This window comes from Leptonychotes weddellii, chromosome 4 (genome assembly GCF_054177405.1).
Source record: "Leptonychotes weddellii isolate Sample4059 chromosome 4, ASM5417740v2, whole genome shotgun sequence".
Taxonomy (NCBI): Eukaryota; Metazoa; Chordata; class Mammalia; order Carnivora; family Phocidae; genus Leptonychotes; species Leptonychotes weddellii.
Window position 1 is genome coordinate 100,897,622 of NC_138372.1, and position 17,500 is coordinate 100,915,121.

At 36.2% G+C, this 17,500-nt stretch overlaps 1 long non-coding RNA gene across 2 annotated transcripts in view; it reads right to left on the minus strand.

Moving 5' to 3' along the window:
* Positions 1-17,500, minus strand: part of LOC115941338 (uncharacterized) — a 166,098-nt gene that overhangs the window by 1,632 nt on the left and 146,966 nt on the right. Inside the window, exon 3 of one of the 2 annotated variants that reach the window (XR_014144167.1) lies at positions 12,232-12,309. The exons of the other annotated variant lie outside the window; for it this stretch is intronic. This is a non-coding gene — a long non-coding RNA (uncharacterized LOC115941338). Of the gene's footprint in view, positions 1-12,231; positions 12,310-17,500 lie in introns of those variants that run through there. 2 annotated transcript variants of the gene reach the window in all.

Sequence of the window (17,500 nt, forward strand, 5' to 3'; positions counted from 1 at the left end):
GATGGTTTGGGGATCACGCTTTGAGAACCAACACCTTAGATATCCACTATTAAAGGCAAAGAAGAATCCTAATCCCCAAAGGCAAAATACATCCACATGGAACAGTAGCATTTCCACTTTATTCTAGAGCTATTTATTTGCTCTGTTTTTAATGTTTTACGATAGAAAGAGACAGAAAAAAGTGAATGTTCTGGCCCATCGTTGAAGTACATTCTGAGAACCACTTTATAGCTTATTGAACTTGATCTTCTGTTCAGATGAAGCCATTCATGTCAAGAAAGAAATAGCAATTAAGTACTTCTTCACTACAGGTACCATTATCAAATGTAAGCTCGCAAATTACAAATCTAAGACTGCACAATATTTAAACTTGCCAAAAGCAAATAAAATATGGAGGTGAATTGATTAAAAATCATATAATAAAAACAAATTTCAATATCAAGCAATAATGCAAATTTCTTTGAGATGTCAATGTTTTACCAGCCCTAGTAAACTCTTGACGTTTTCTAATTGGTACAAAGAGTTTCTCATATACACCATGTGAAGTGTTCTTTTTTGATCAGTGCTATTTTGAAGAACACACTATCTTGAAATCTCCTTAAAAGATTAAAAAAAAAAACCCTTTTAGTCTAATACTAAAAATACATTTACATTTCTGTTCATGTAAATATCCCAGTGATAATTTTTGCAACATCATTTATAGAAATCATACAGATTTTAGAAAGAGGAGAATACAACCAGTTGATAATAAGAAAAATTATAGAATGAAAACTTGCTGAGTGTGATTTAGTAAAGAGATGGAGGGTGAGTCTCCCAAACACCAAATTTCGCACTGAGCAGAAGTTAGGTGTTTTAGCACTCAGGCCAGGAAAAACTACTCAGTATCCTGAAACATGGACTTATTAAATTGTACTCCAGTAAAGCTGGGAGAATATGGCACAATGTAAGAAGTATCAGTAAGCACAGGAGAAAGATCTTAAAAAGAATCAATTCCCCTTCTGAATTCTTGCCACCACTCATTTGGTTTTGCTATCTCACTGATGTTTTTTTTTTTTTTTAAACAAAGCTATTTTAAAAATATCAATCTCATCTAAATGCAAGAAAATTATAATGTCACAAATAAGGAATTTGGTTAATACCAGTGTAACCAGCCCTCTTGATATAGAACAGTATTATTTAATAAATTCATTAACTTATTTACACAAATCTTCATTAAGCACCTATTCTTCTGGAGAAGAAGGGAAAACATTTATGTAAACAGGTGGAGTCTTAGTGAGCGGAGAGGGGTGTATGGTGTGTGCCAATCTAATAGTACAGATATATCCGCTGTTCACATCAAAGAGGCAATAAAATGAAAATCTTTGAGGAGATGTGGGTGCTGAATTTATTTCTTGGTAACATGGGAGAACAATCTGATGGGTTTGATAAGAACTCTCCTCTGAAAGCACAAACATCAGGGTATAGAGTTTGAGTAAAGAACTCATAATCATACACATTTAGAATGAAAATGCACATTGTTGTCTCGGGCCGAGCCTGCACGTGAATATCAACATCCTAACTGATCTTTCTCCTTGGATGGTTTTTAAGAGTTACAATGAATCAGACTAAATACGTGCCTTTGGTCATTTGAACATCTGGTTTTATAGTTGTCTCATGTGATTAATCAGAGGTCAGTACAGTTCACATCAGGCATTTTGTCCTATGCTTATCCAATTCCAGTCTATTATTTTTATTGGTTTTCATTGGCCAATTGGCTTCTCTCTATGTCAGTGTTTCATTAGCTATGGCAGATCACTGAGGGAATCTGACCTGAGTTTTCTGTCAGAGGTAACAGACTACATATTTTTTGGCTATGTTAAGTTTTTCCCCAAAAAGTGTGTGCAGGAAGAAAATGCCTTAGAAGATCTATGGCATCCCTGCTTTTAAAGACCTACTATGCACACTGTGTTGTCATAGCAAATGACAAGAGTGCTTGCGAAATGAATGCTTTAAGTCAGAGAAATCTGTATGGGTTTCCTTTCATCGTGTTAACTCCTCCCGCTCCAAGCCTGGGTTCTGCGTTCCCGTAGGAAGCTTTGCCTACACCTCACATAGCAGCTGGCCCACCAGGATGAGTCACTGTTGACATACTCGTCATCTGCTCTAGATTGGACGCTCCTGCAGGGCAAGAGCAATCTTCTCTTTGCTTCCCTTCATAGATGAGGTGCTCAATGTTGAATGAGAATGTTGACTGAGTGCCAGTTGACTATTAAGAAAACATGGAACCATGACGAAGTCACTGCTTCTGTGATGTGAATTTTAGGAACTCAGTGGATGAAATATTTAGAGAGAAAATAGGAAAATAGCCATACAATGTAACAAAAAGTCATGCTGGTGAAAACACACAGTTGAGATTAGCTAAGAGTAATAAATGTAATGCTGTAGATTATTGAATTATTGATGTTATATCTAAAGACCAGTGAAGTAGAAAATAATCATCTTATAAACAGTTTGCTTATAAATTGAGATTAATTTTACAAACAAAAAAACGGACCAAAAGCATAGGCAGTAGTACTATACCCTAGCCACTTGAAAGCAAAGGGAAGGGGATGTTAAAATTTAAGGACTGCTACTGCCAGTTCAACCACATGTTAAAATTAGAAGAGTGGCACATTGCAAATGCCGAAAAAGACTAAATGGAGCAGTTCTTGAAAACATGAAATAAAATTAAAAGATAATACAAGAAACATAATATTTATCATGAAAATATACATGAATGTTGTACGAGGCATACCGATCTCAAATTAGACAGTGGAGGTAGGGAGGCGAGAAAGTAGTAGACAATGCTTTGAGTGAAATAAATTTAGGAGGGAAAAGGTAAAAATAAAATCAGATGAGGCTTTCACTGTTGCTGCCATTAGTGTGTGCATCGACACTGACTAGGACACCAGAACGGGCATCTTATGTTTCTATTATCTTATTTAAACCTGCCAACAATCTAAGGATGTTGACATCATTGTTATTCCCAATTGAAGTTGAGCAAACTTAGGTCACACTGCTAGTAAGAGCTAGTACTCAAAATAATGTCTGATGCCAATGTTTTTTTCTGCTATGTAGCACTCGATAGAGCAGCAGTGTGACGCTGGACAACTCTATGTCTTTCTTTGAGCAAACCATAGAAAGATCCACAACGCTAGAATGGAGTCAAGGAATGTAAACTTTTGTGCTGCATTTAGACTGGATATAGGCTGGACAGAATGTTCAGAAAATCAGCAATAGTTCCTAAGATAATGAACACACCGAAATATGTTTTTAAAAAATCATAAAGCCGGTATGTAGGGGAGATAGTGATAAATGACCCAGGAAATGCTTTGTTGATGACTGGAGATCCTGAGCACTTGTCCAGGGCAGGAGATTTAGAGAGTGCCAAGCTTTGTCACTGAATTAACACCAATGCGAGTTGGGATCTTAACTGTGACATCTGCTAGTTCTTAATCGCGGAACTATGGTTCTTCATCTATAAAAAGGTGCAATAACAGAATCTCCCTCTAGAGCTGTGAGGACTGCATGAGATGTCACACATAAGAGGCAAGGCACACAGTAGAAATTCTGCAAAATTCCATGATCCAAAAAGAGATCACTCCTTACACAAAGCCCACAGGTAGGTAGTACCCCATTCATAACCCTGTGTGGTCATGGTGAGGACTCGTCTTGATGAGACTGATTAAACCTTTGGATGTTAAACAGGCCATTTTCTCCAAGAGAATATGCAGTCAGTAGAAAAATTCATTAAGGACTCAGTCAAAAATATTTGTTGACTTTTTTAATTCTATTATTTGTTTGTGATAGATACTGTTATAAATGTTTTCTATATATTAGATGTTAACTCAGTTTTCACAACAACTATATGGATAAGGGGTTCTTTATTATTCCCATCTTCCAAATAAGGAGATTAAAACAGAAAACTTAAGTACTTGCCCAGAGTCATGAAGCTAGCAAGCAGCCACCCTGGAAATTGAACTCTAGCTCCAAGATATATGTTTAATCACAACAGTCTCTCATAGTCATGAGATAGGTGATAGAGAAGCAGGGATAGACAGCAGAAATTGTAGTCCAATGTGGGAACCAAACCAAAGCCAAAGAAACAACAAATATACAACACAATCTAAAGCCGCGATAAGCACTATGGGAAAAAAAGGTAGGCTGGAAGACAGGGGGTATTTCAGACTGAAGTAGGAATAATCTTTATTCATTTGTGAAAGCATAGAAAAACCATATGCCTGGGGTGAAAACAGAGCCCTTGTATCTAGAATATATAAAGAACAATTACAACTCAATAATAGAAAGACAAATCACCCAATTAAAAATGGGCAAAGGACTTGAATAGAAACGTCTTCAAAAAAGACATACAAATGGAAAATAAGCACGTGAAAAGACATTCAACATTATTAGTCACTAGGAGATGCAAATCAAAACCACAATGAGATACCACTTTATACCCATTAGGATAGCTATAATGAAAAAGACAGACAATAACAAGTGTTGGTGAGGATGTGAGGGAATCTCAGACCTTCATACACTGCGGGTGGGAATGCCATTTTATTGCATTTTATTGCATAGTCTTTTCCAATGCCTTGGAAAACAGTTGGGCAGTTCTTCAAATTGCTAAACACAGAGTTACCATATAATCCAGCAATTCGACTCCTAGGTACATACACAAGAGAAATGAAAACATATGTCCACAGAAAACTGGACATGAATGTTCATAGTAGCATTATTCATAGTAGCAGAAATGCAGAAACACCCCAAATGTCCATAAACTAATGAGTGGGTAAAATATAGTATAACCAATCAAGGGAATATTATCCGCAATAATAAGGAATGAAGTATTGATATGTGCTAAAAGATAGGTGAGCCTCGAAGACATGCTAAGTGAAAGAATCCAGTCACAGAAGACCACATGTTGTATAATTTCATTTACATGAAATTTCCAGAATAGGTATAGCTACAGATACATGAAGTAGATCATTAGTTGCCTAGAGCCTGGGGCAGAGGGAAGGTTGCAGGCTGATGGCTAAGGGGTGCAGAGTTTCTTTGGGGGAAGCAAAATGTGTTTTTTTTTTCATCTGCTTTGCTTTTTTTTCTTTTCTTTTTTTATTATGCTAATCACCATACATTACATCATTAGTTTTTGATGTCGTGTTCCATGATTCATTGTTTGTGTATAACACCCAGTGTTCCATTCAGTACGTGCCCTCTTTAATACCCAGCAAAATGTTTTAAAACTGATTAGGGTGATGGATGCATAACCCTGAATATACTAAAGACTACTGAACTGTACACTTCAAATGGGTAAATTGTATGGTATGTGGATTATATCTCAATAAAGCTGTTTTATAAAACATGTGGAGCCGTACAGACTGTAGTAAGGTGTCTGCATTTTTTTTTTAAGATTTTTATTTATTTATTTGACAGAGAGAGAGACAGCGAGAGAGGGAACACAAGCAGGGAGAGTGTGAGAGGGAGAAGCAGGCTTCCCACTGAGCAGTGAGCCCAATGTGGGGCTTGATCCCAGGACCCTGGGATCATGACCTGAGCCAAAGGCAGACGCTTAAAGACCGAGCCACCCAGGCGCCCCAGGTGTCTGCATTTTAAGTGTGATGGCACATCCTTAAATGACTGAGCAGAGGAGTGAAAGGAAGGAAATCATCTGGATATGAAAAGGGAGGCTTTGTCTGGGACAGAGGTAGTAAAAGTAAGAAAGCTAACAGTTGGAAGTTCTATCTCCAGGATAAAGTAAGGAAAAAATACCAAAAGAAGAGATATGGAGAGCAGAAACGTACCTACTGCCTGCTATGAGCCAAACTCATGGCTCCCAACATGCTCAACACTGTCCCGCATGGAGAGAAGCCCATTTCATCCTCCGCTCCTCACCCTTCCTGCTCCGGGCTCCAGAGGAAAGGACACTCTCTGCTGCCCCTTTACCCTTCCTAATTTAAAAGCAGTTCCAATCGGAGAGGAAAGCCCCTAGCTCTTCGGTTCCCATTAGTCTTCTGAGTTTCTATGCCAATATCAATCATTAATAACGCTGAGGAGTTAGGTAAAACATTTTTTTTTAATAATATGATGTGAATGTAATAATAAAAACTAGCATGTTCATGGCACTTGCAGTCTAAAACCATTTTATACAGAGTTGGTATTGAATTTGTTGCCTAATTTTATAGGGAATGTTGAAGCTACCAACTCTGAATGGTCTTGGCCTCTCATCTCTACACTCAACAAATATATTTCTGTCTCCACTCCCCCCTTTGCTCTAGTTTTAGAGGAAGAGGCTTTCTCATTCCTTTTAAGCGTAGGTTCTCCTTTGAGCTCTATTACATTTGCTTCCTACTTCATCTAGTTGGTTTTCCTTCCATATCTTCAAACTTTTCAGTCTTCTTATCTCTTCTGGTTCCTCCTCTTTAGTATATAAACATATATTGCTATCTCTGTTCTTCAGTGTCAAACTTCTTAAAATCCCCAGAGACTTTTTGTTCTCAATTCCCCTTCTCTGCACAACCCATGGCTATCTAACTTTCAACCCCTGATTCCACTGAAGTTTCTCAGCTAAGATCACCAGTAACCTCCTATTTGGCATATCTTGGGGTGCATTTGCAGTCTGTGTTCTGAGTAATTAACACTACTGCTGAGTCTTTCCTTAAGAAACTGTTTCTGTCTTTGTTTTGTCTGTCACTCCTGGATTTCTCCAGCGTTCTCTAAGTTCCTTCTTTATTGGCTCCCTTCTTTTTTCCCTTTACATATTGATATTCCCAGAGTTCCTAATTTTGGTCCTTTTCTCACTTTATTTTCCTTGGAAGCCACATCCAAATGTCCATCTCTCCATCCCAACCAAGTCTCACTCTTGAATTTCTGATCCACTGACCCATTGTATAACCAATATCACCACCTGCCTATCTTGCATTCAATGTGTACATCATCTTTTCCTCAAAATAACCTCTTCCTTCTGAATGTCTTATCTTGGTTAACCATCTACACTGCAATCCAAGCCAGATGACTCATCACCAGTTTTCAAATCTATGTCCTGGGCTTGCCTCTTGCATAGCACAGGTCTGACTGTATTCTGAATATCAGTGTTCTGTGTCACCTACTATGGTGTAAGCTCTCACAGTGTTTATGGTTGTGTCTACACTGCTTGACACAGTTGCTGGAACATAGTAGATTTTTAGTTTTTTGAATGGATAGATTCAAGACTCTTTAAATGCCTCTTCTTTGAAATCTTCCCTGATGCTACCTCTAAGCAAAGATGGTCATTCTGTTCTTCAGGACATAACTTTACCTTTCAGAGAAGAAATAGAATTGGCAATGCCTGATAAGATGCTCTGGCCCTACATACATTAAGATTGAGTGGCAGAGAGGAATTGCATGTGACCACAGCCTATTTTATCTTTGCACAGGCCACGGTGGTACAAAGCCTACATAACCTGTTCACAATTTTTCAGTACTGATACTTACATTTTTTTACTTGACTCTCTTCGAAAATTTAGTACATGTAAAATACAAAAAATATACGAAAATCATATCTAGCTGGAATAAAATATTTTCTTTTTCTATTTATTTACTCATTAATTTTTTAAATAGGCTCCACACCCAGGATGGAGCCTACTGTTTGGGCTTGAACTCACGACCATGGCATCAAGACCTGAGCTGAGATCAAGGGTCATACGCTTAACCCACTGAGCCACAGAGGCATCCCTGGAATAAAATATTTTAATCTCTTGTGAATTTGATGTGGTATCTACCTAGGAAGGGTTCTATTGTGACTAAAACTCTTCATTCTTATATTCTTTCTTTCTTTTAAGAATCACTTGTGCGTTTCTCACAATGTTCAAGCTTCTCCGCTAGATTCTGAGAAGAATGCAGTGATTTTAAATACAGTTTGTCTTCTAAAGGATTTTTGTCAAATTTCATTAACTTGACGCTTTTTAGTTAGTATTATATTTTCAACATGGTATTTGCAAAAGATTCAAAAATGCTTTTACGTTAATCTTCTATAGTAATTTAAGGAAACTTTAGAAGTATTGTAACAATAACTGCTTAATTAAGATCTAAAATGCAAAAATAAATGCTACAATGTATCTAAACATATCTGCAAACTGTAATCTATGTTTCCAAATATTTTTTAAGCGAAGCGAAATCTTAACAAGCCCACAGACAGAAGGCACAGAGGTCAAATATGCGGCCGTCAGTCCGCCCTGCCTGAGGCCACAGGTCAGGCACAGCTCTGACCTTGCAGCCATGGATTTCCCTGGCAGCTTGCCCCGCCTCCCCATGGCACAGTCTTCTCATCTATGAGAAGGGGCTAATAACAGACCTTCACTCTATCCTATAGGCTGTTGCTCTGGTTGTGGCTGTTGTGTGAATTAAAAGAATTCATAGATGGAAAGTACTTAGAAGAGTGGTTGGCACCATGTCAGTGTTATCTTATTATTATAATAGAAAAACACGTGTCTTCTGCTTGACACCAAACTACTCAGAGGAAGAATTCAATTATCAGACATTTCTAAGTATCTATGTTGATGCTCACAGATTCTGTGAGCGAAGATTTCTGGCTGTTGGGCCAAATGTTTAACTTTCGATCCGATGTTTAGCATCAGAGCGAAGGCTCATTTGGTTCTTAGCACAGGCTATTTCTGATATCACGGTTAATTGGCATACTAGGTACGTATGTCTTAGAGAGGTATAAAAAAGACTTATGCTGTCTCTGAATTATTTTTCAAACTGATGGGATGTTTTCATTATTAAAAGTTCATAGAGTTATAGAATTTGGGGAATGAAAAGGACAGTAGGGGTCACCCAGCATAACCCTTAATATGACAGATGTTATCAGTAAGGAAAATAAAGCAACTTGTCAAGTCAGAATCGTTCGACTACTTAATGATATTTAACTATGAGTGGAACCCAGACATACTTGAGACCCACTGTCATTTGACACAATGTTGTTGACACTGCTTTTGTTTTTGTTTTTTCACATACGTCGTGCCCAGACACCATGCAGCATAGGGACACATTAAGAGCATGGATTTAGACAACAGTTAGATTTGGGGCTCAAGCCTCAATCCTGCTGATGACCTAAGGAAAAACATCCTACTGTCTCGGTTTCAGTTGCTTCATCTGCAAAAAGCAGACACAAGTGGAAATGCTATGAGTATTGAATTATATAATCCTACAAGGAACTTAACACCATGGGTGGCTCAGTGCAAGCACCTGGCAAATGTTAAGAGTTATTATTATTACTATAGTCATACATATCATCATTGCTATGAAAAAAATTCATATGCACAATGTTTCTATCAAAAGTTCTTTTTCTTATTTGCCAAACTCTAAGAAATAGTTTTTGGGTCAATGATTTCATCCAAGTTAAGTTAGAATCCTTCAACTATTTAATGATATTTAACTATGAGTGGTGTGTGTGTGCATGTGTATGTGTGTGTGTGTGTGAGTGTGTGTGAGGCAGGGAAGGTATATGTGCACATTTCCATTATTTGACAGAGCCAAGATCTGGGATCCTATGGTTTTTTTCAAATTCCCCTCACCTCACTTGCAGTCTGCTGTGATACAGCCTATATATCAACTCTAATCTGCAAATCCTGGCCCTTGGAATCCTCTGGTTGATAAGGTTTGATTACAGAAGAAACAGTCCCAAGGAAGTAAGTGAATCAGGTACGGAACATCACCAAACTTCAAATGTTTATGGTAGCAAAGAAGGACCCCAAGAAGATACCTGCCATGGGAAAGCTGGTCAGTACATGATTTCATACAAACAATAACAACAACAAACAAATAAACACTTGGAAATTTGACCTTTAAGCCAAAAGGTTGGCATCAAAATGTACAAACTGTTTTCCAATATATGCCTGGAAGGTTATTCAATTGAACATGAGTATTTAAGAAAAAATAAAGTTGGTGGAATATTCTAATAGTTCAAAAAGTCTAAGTGAAATATATTTAACTGACCTGTGAAAACCAATGTAGGCAGTATTTGGAAAAGTTTTTTATTTGTTTGTTTTGTTTAGACTTGGAACCTGCGTTTCAGGAGTAAAAAGATAGAGCTTTAATCCCTAGGAAAAAAAAAATTCCCAAATACATCATAGAATCTAGGATAATCCTTCATGAAGTCAGAAGCAAAAAAAGAAAAAAAAAAAACAATAACTTCCTCTACCATTAAAAATAACCACAACAGCAACCCCGGTCTCCATTCTTTCATTTCCTCAGGTCTGACATTCTGCAGATGACCGCCCTTATTTGTCCCTACATGTTTTCCAAAATATAAAAGTGAAATAGAGTCCCAAGGGCACTGTACTTGAAAGGTTATGAGAGTTAGAGAATTTTAACCATGCCTGCCAAATCAGCAGATGGCTTGTGATTATAATTATATGCATCAATAAAACGAATAATCTTTACAAAATTTGAATTTCTACTAAAGTAAGGGATTTAGTAAGCAGATGCAACAGAATGCATTTTCTTTAACCCTTTTGGTAGACACTGGTATCTTTCACATGCACAAAAAAGATCAAGGACTGTGCACATAATAGGTCATATACTCTCATTTTTGCCCCCTTTCTAAAGTAGTCATATTGTCAGCCTCAATCTTTCCTTGATTTCATTTTCTTCATGAGCATATTTCCTTCTCACCCCCTTTTCACCCTTCAGAATAGAAATGTTTAGACTAATTCCTGCCATTGTTTGATATTTGAAAGAAGAAAATTTAAAAGAGGTAAATACCTTCATTCAAATTCATACCAAATATACTATAGAAACAAAAGAGCAAACAGTGGATGCATCTTTCTAGCTAATTGTATTCTTTACAAATTAGGTTTTCAGTAACAAAATTTTTCATTTTTTTGTTTTCTGTTTCTCTTTAATCTACATTCCAAGAATGAAAATACTGTTTATTCTATTGAAATAATTAAATATTTTATTTCTGTATGGTTCTGCATAACATTATAAGTAGTGATAACTAAGTTTTGTCTCATGCCAAGCCTGAATTTACTCATATAGAAATTGGATACATATATGATACATTTGAAAAAAAAGGATAAGGCAAGATTTATACACTGGCCTTTAACCATGTTTCTCCTTCATGAGGAAAAACTCAAAATTTAGGAAATGAAATTAAACTTTCAAATTTTGGAAAAGGTGGGAAAATGTATCACAGAAATTTGCATACTTATTTTTTAAAGAAATTGTAATGTAAATGTTCTTCATGGAATTATCAAGTGTAACTCTTCATTAAGATAGTATATCAATTAACATATTTAACTACGACAAACCAACAAATAGAACATTTAGGAGTATTTAGAGAACATGTATTTATGCAGCTATCTCTGGCACCTTCATATTTATACTATATAAATCAAGTAAATTAAAACGCTCTGATCTAAAAAGCCATTTTATGTTATAGATAACCCTATATTTAATAGTATAAATAAGTTACTAATAAGACTTTGAAGGTACTGATGGTTTTGTGGGTCAACACTATTTACTTGTGGATACAAGTTTTAAAAGATCAGAAATTCTTCTTAGCTACAAAATTCTCTCAAAGGTGCAGCTTAAATGTGCAGGTCAAATCCTGTCAGAACAAGTATTCCTACAATCACAATCTGAAGAATTAAACTGAAAAAGTAGTAATTCTTGCCCAGAAGCTTATAAATTTGATGCAAAACTCATCAAAACAATATTCAAATACTTATAAAGAAATTCAAGTGTCCCTTAGAGTTCACTGAAATGGAATTTTAAAGCATTCAGTAATAAACTATGTTCAAGTTTCTTTGTGCAGGTGATAAAATAAAATATTTTTCAATCATAACATCCTGGAAGAGGAAATTTTTTTCTTTTTTTTTTCTTTTTTACCAAATCTGAAGTATCAACTAAGAGAAACCATCTAAACCAAAACCTTATGAAATGAATCCTAAAGGGGCAAAAAATAAAGATACTAATTTTGAAAATAAGAAAGAAATGAGGAGTAAACCTAATAATCTTATTACTTGGAGACCTTTGCTATAATTTAATACTTAAATATAGATATTCCACTTTGAAATAGGATAAAATTAAGTATTTCTGCTTACAGAAAGTCAAAGTTGAAATATCATGAAATTCTAATGTATACTTTGGATTGCCATTAATATAACTACACATAATAAGCCAATTTAACCATATATACTTAATGTACACTTAGTATATTTAACTTGTTACCTTAGACTGGATATGAGCACTCAGCCATGTAAAATGGAATTTTCACAATCCTTCAAGGAATCTCACAAATTTAAGGCTCTGGAAGGGAAAACATGAGAGAGTTCTGTACTGATGGAAGCGGATGTGTAGGGAGTGTGTAACATGATACTGGCGTGTCCACTTACTGTCACAAACTCCAAGTGAAAGTTAAAAAACAAACACTTTTTGAACACCTACAACATACCAAAGGCTTTAGATATATTTAATTATTTAATTTTCACATGAGTCATGAGGCAAGATTTATCTAGCCTGGCCCCCATCTAACAGACCAGGAAACCGAGGCCCAGAAAAATTAAGTAACTTACCAGGGCCACGGATTTAGTAAATGGAGGAATTAGGTCTCAAACACATGCACCTGAGGAGGAGGTGTCGGAGATTCTCTTGCCACTTTGTGTCACCCATATGGCACCTATAATGACCTCTTCTCCAGGAAATGCTTCATAGTTCTTCTTATATCGTGGATCCTCAGGGGTGAGAATGAGGCCCCCATATTACCTATAGCACCGAGTACAATTCTTTGAACCATGTAGTTTTAGTAATACTTATTTGTCATATAAGTGAACCTAAATAAAAGTTCCTTTTGTCGACAGAAATTAAGTGCCTCAAATTTCCTTAAAGAAAAAAGTTGTAAAGCAGCTAAAACCATTTTCTTAGTGCATTTCCAGAGTTAAAATTTTTAAAAATCTATCAAATTCAAGAACAATGTTTGTAGAAACAAGTTCACATAAGCCAAAAGTAATGATCTGTACCCTCTTATCTTAATTACAACACAGACCTATTTTGTTCTCAAGAATGACAATTACATTTCTGTGACAGTAATTCCACTCAGTTTTATTCCAGTGATGCAACTACCCAGACTTCAGTCGAGTTTGCTCATCCTTTGCTGTGCTGGTGAGGAGAGGGGCAAAATATTTATAGCCATCCAGAAGGATTGTGTGTTTTCTGAACAGTTCACTCTTGTAACATGATGAACATTAGCAAACACAGAAAAATAGTTTTTATAATCCATGAGATTCAAATTTAAAATCTTCACAACAGAAAAACAAACAAACAAACAAACACCCTAATATATCCATAATGCCTGAAAGAGCAAACTAGTTGCAGAAATCTACTGGAAACTAAAATTGTTGGGTAGCAATTGTGGCCATTTTCATATAGCTTGCTTTTCCCATGATTTTTACCATATTGATGAGATTACATATTAGAAAATTCTTAATTTAGTAAAATCATAGCATATCTTCCCTACATGTATTTTACTAGACATTACCAAGATACTATTATACTTCTCTCTTCACAAAATTGATTTCCTTATCAATTCTGGTTACTATAAAAATAATAGAGTCTGTAATACATAATATATGTTATATACTACACACATACAGTCTTAAATGAATCATATAAATAAAATGAATGTTGGGAACACATTTAGAAGAAGAAAAGTACTTTGAGACCAAAAAAAAAGGAAGAAGTATGTGACCTCTGGTCACCCAGACCATATTATAAACCTCTATTATGAATCTCTCACGAATACTAATAATAAGTGATTTATTCTGTAACATAAAATTTCTATATTCTTATATAAATAAAAATGTTTCAGGCCAAGTAATGCAAGTTAGCAAACTGGTTTCTACATAACATGGAGAGTTTTAATTTATGAACAGATGATTATGACATGCCATTCTAATATTAAATGACAGTGGTTTTAAAAATTCGATCCTGACACTGTTTTATGAACCCATCTATTTTAAAACACCACACTTATGTTAACAATACTTTTTCAAATGTTTTCAATGAGATTGTCAGAGTTTATTAAATCACTAACAATCAGCTAAGCTGACAGGTCTTAGAATAAAATATTTAATTTACCTGAATGTCCTGTAACAATATCATCCTCTCTTGAACTAAACATCCTCTGAGTACACAACTCTAAGGCAGACAGACATTTCAGCAAGGCAAATAAGACTTTCTGGCAACTTCCTGTTGCCATATTTCTCTAAAAGGATCCTGCAATGTTATACTTCAATACTGCAAATGCATTTTTCCAAGGGACACAGTAAGCCAATGCTGTTCAGTGTCAGATAGCTTTGATTTTTTCCCAAGTACAGCAAGCAAATAACCACTAATCCTATTCAATATTACAGAGTCACAGCAATGATTTTATTTGCAGATCCAAGAGAGATGGAATACATGAAGAACAGAGAAGCTTTTATTTTCTTGTTTTGTTGTGTTTGAGTGATTGATTTTTAAGATACTGATCAAAGAAATGGTTATCCTACATCTGATATTAAATATACCTTAGCAGATGGGACAATTTTACATTGACAAGAATGAACCTCACTGCACACACTCCGGCTCAACGTTTCCATTATCTTTTAAAAGCAGTAGGACTAACTAAATCAAAGTTCCCTCATGCTTTTGAAAGTTTTTCAAACCTGAATCCACACCTGAATGGTCGTCATTTGTCAAAGCACCATTTCTCCAACAAATAGCCTACCTTCTCAAATTCAAGTTCACTTGCATTTTGGGGTACACTTCACTTTTGAAATTCAAAAACTTTTATGAAACAGCAAAACAAAACAACAATAACAACAACATAAGAGCATTGATCACTGAAGCAACATTTCCAGAAGTGATAGCAAAATCCCTTCATTCTGACCTACTTGTCGAGAATCGGACTTTCAGCCCCACGGTTAGGCTAAGATTTGTTCTACTTTCTCCCTAGGGCTTAATTGCCAGACTGACTTACCCGTGCCTCCTAGCCTTTGTTCTGCCTCTCACGCTGACATCAGGGAAGCAGTGATGTAGAATAAAGCAGGGGTGGGCTAGGTTAGTCCAGTGTTTGTGTCGTTGTGTGGTGTGCAGGGACACTCTGTGATACTCTAGTGAGCTGCTAAGCTTTTTTTGTAGGCTTTGTGTCATTTACTTAACGACCAATCTCATTAGCTGCCAGGGTACAATGGGCTGATGCATTTTCTATGTACATACTCTACACAGTGACCCTCAAGGTTGCCGAAGGTCTATTTAATCAGTCAAATGCTGAATATATTTGCAGTAAATCACTAAAAAAAGAAAAAAAATATGGGACTACCGAGGTATCTTACAGGCTTACTATTTACGGGTGGTTATTCGCAGGTAATAAAATGCATGCATATTTAGCCAAAACAAGGGTAGAGCAGGCAGAGATGAATTATCTAGCTTGCACTGGTGACCTTAATTTTAGGAAACTTTGAGAATCAGAGACATTTTCTGTTTGCAAGGAACCCAGATTTGGAATTTAATTTCTGTCTTGGTTTAATCATATTAGCAAGGCAAAAAAGAATTGCTTTCTTTAGCAGCTTCTCCTTACTCCAAAGTCGCCCCCACCTTGGTCCCACCCCCTGCCCCAGCAGCCCCAGAACTGGCAAAGTTGCATTTATGCCCTCTTTCAGTTACAAGGTAAAAACCCTTTTAACTCCTATGAAAAATGAAATACTGAGAGCACTATGAATGACGACAGCTGTCCATAAGTATCAGGGAGAGTTCTATTGTCCAGCTTGTCCCTGGATAAAATGAATACTTTACAGCAGAGGCTGTTCAGCTTGGCTAAAGAGTATGGGGAGAAGGGGAGGAGGTCACTGGAGATTTCGCACACTAATTTAATCTGGGAAAAGGACAGGCTCTGCATCTCCCTTGAACAGACTGGCAGCAATCTGGGCCCCCACAGAACTATCTCCTTTTGCCTGTGCTCTATTTATTCCTTATCTCTGTTTACCAACCGCTAGGTCCCTTTCATTCACACCACGAGGCCGTTTTCCTACTATCAGTCAGCAGCTGACACTGTGGAAGAGCCTCAAAGGCAAAAAAAAAAAAAGAAAAGAAAAGAAAGAAAGAAAGAAAAAAAAGATCAAAACTAAACCAAAGCTGTATAAACAATGCAACAGTACAAGTAAATGCATAAACCCTGATTCTTAACCCAACCCACAGGGTGCAAACAGAATCTTTATAGTAAATCCAACAAACCCACCACAGTGAGCTTTGGGCCACAGAGAAAGAAAAGTCAAAAACCATTCATGAAATCACCATCCAAAAAGAAGTGCTAAAATGTATGCTGGCTGCTGAAACAGCCTAGCTTCCAGGGATGTTCTTATCTCTATCATGGATCAATTAACTGGCAACCAGCAAACATTTACCTTGCCCAAAAGGTGAGCTATACATTTCTAAGGGAAACCTCACTCTCATTAAAATGCTGGCAGACAAAAAAATCCACCAATACTATTATAAGTTAAAGGGGATACAGCATTAACTTTTCTAACTCCTCATCATGTTGGTTTAATTGAAACAATTCAAGAAACAGGGCATCAGACCTCCATTACTTTTATATAAAGACACTAAAAAGTCCTGGGCAATCCAGTCACCTAAATCTTTTTTCCACGTCTTATGTCAAAGCAACTAACAGCAGAAGAGTTGAGAAAAACCTACTTCACATACAACTTGGTATCTTTTGAAGTCCTCTGCAAGGTATGAGTGAAAACAGAAACTGGGGCAACTAGTTTGAAGTATAGAAAGAGGAGAAAACAAAACAAGTGTTATTTTGAACCTTGCAACTTTTGAGTAAATATGAATTTTGAATCTAAAATATGCTTCACTTATATTCATCTTGAGTACTACATAATTTTGAATATTTCAACAAATGGGAGGATGCCACCTAATAGAAGTAGCTCATTGAAGTGATTCAGAATCTATATGATTCAGGGTATATATGTGTGTAAATTATAAGTATAGATGCACACACTGCTACCCATATATACAAGGCACAAAATCAGAAAGTGCATAATTTATATTGCCTACCATTCCCTACATTAAAAACTGTGACTGACTTTAAATTTCCCTGAGTTTTCTTCTATCATTGAAATGATTGGAAATGATTGGTTATTGTCATAAAAATCAACACCGTATTGACTCAATCACTAAGACCTTTACCAAAAAAGGGAAGACAAAATGTAGCTCATTATCTAGGATGATCAATTGGACCAGATTTCAGTTTGTGTTTTCACCTATATGCATTATGAGCAATGAAGTCTTTACTACTTGGATCCTTTTTTCCAAATGAATTAATGAATTAAATTTATCCTTTCACCAGCTGCTAGGCAGCAGATGGAACCATTTCTGAAGCCTTGTTGAATTCAATCCATAAAACTCATTTCCTAGGATTAGCAGTCCAAAGTTTCTTTTAATGTTTATATACCGCTTG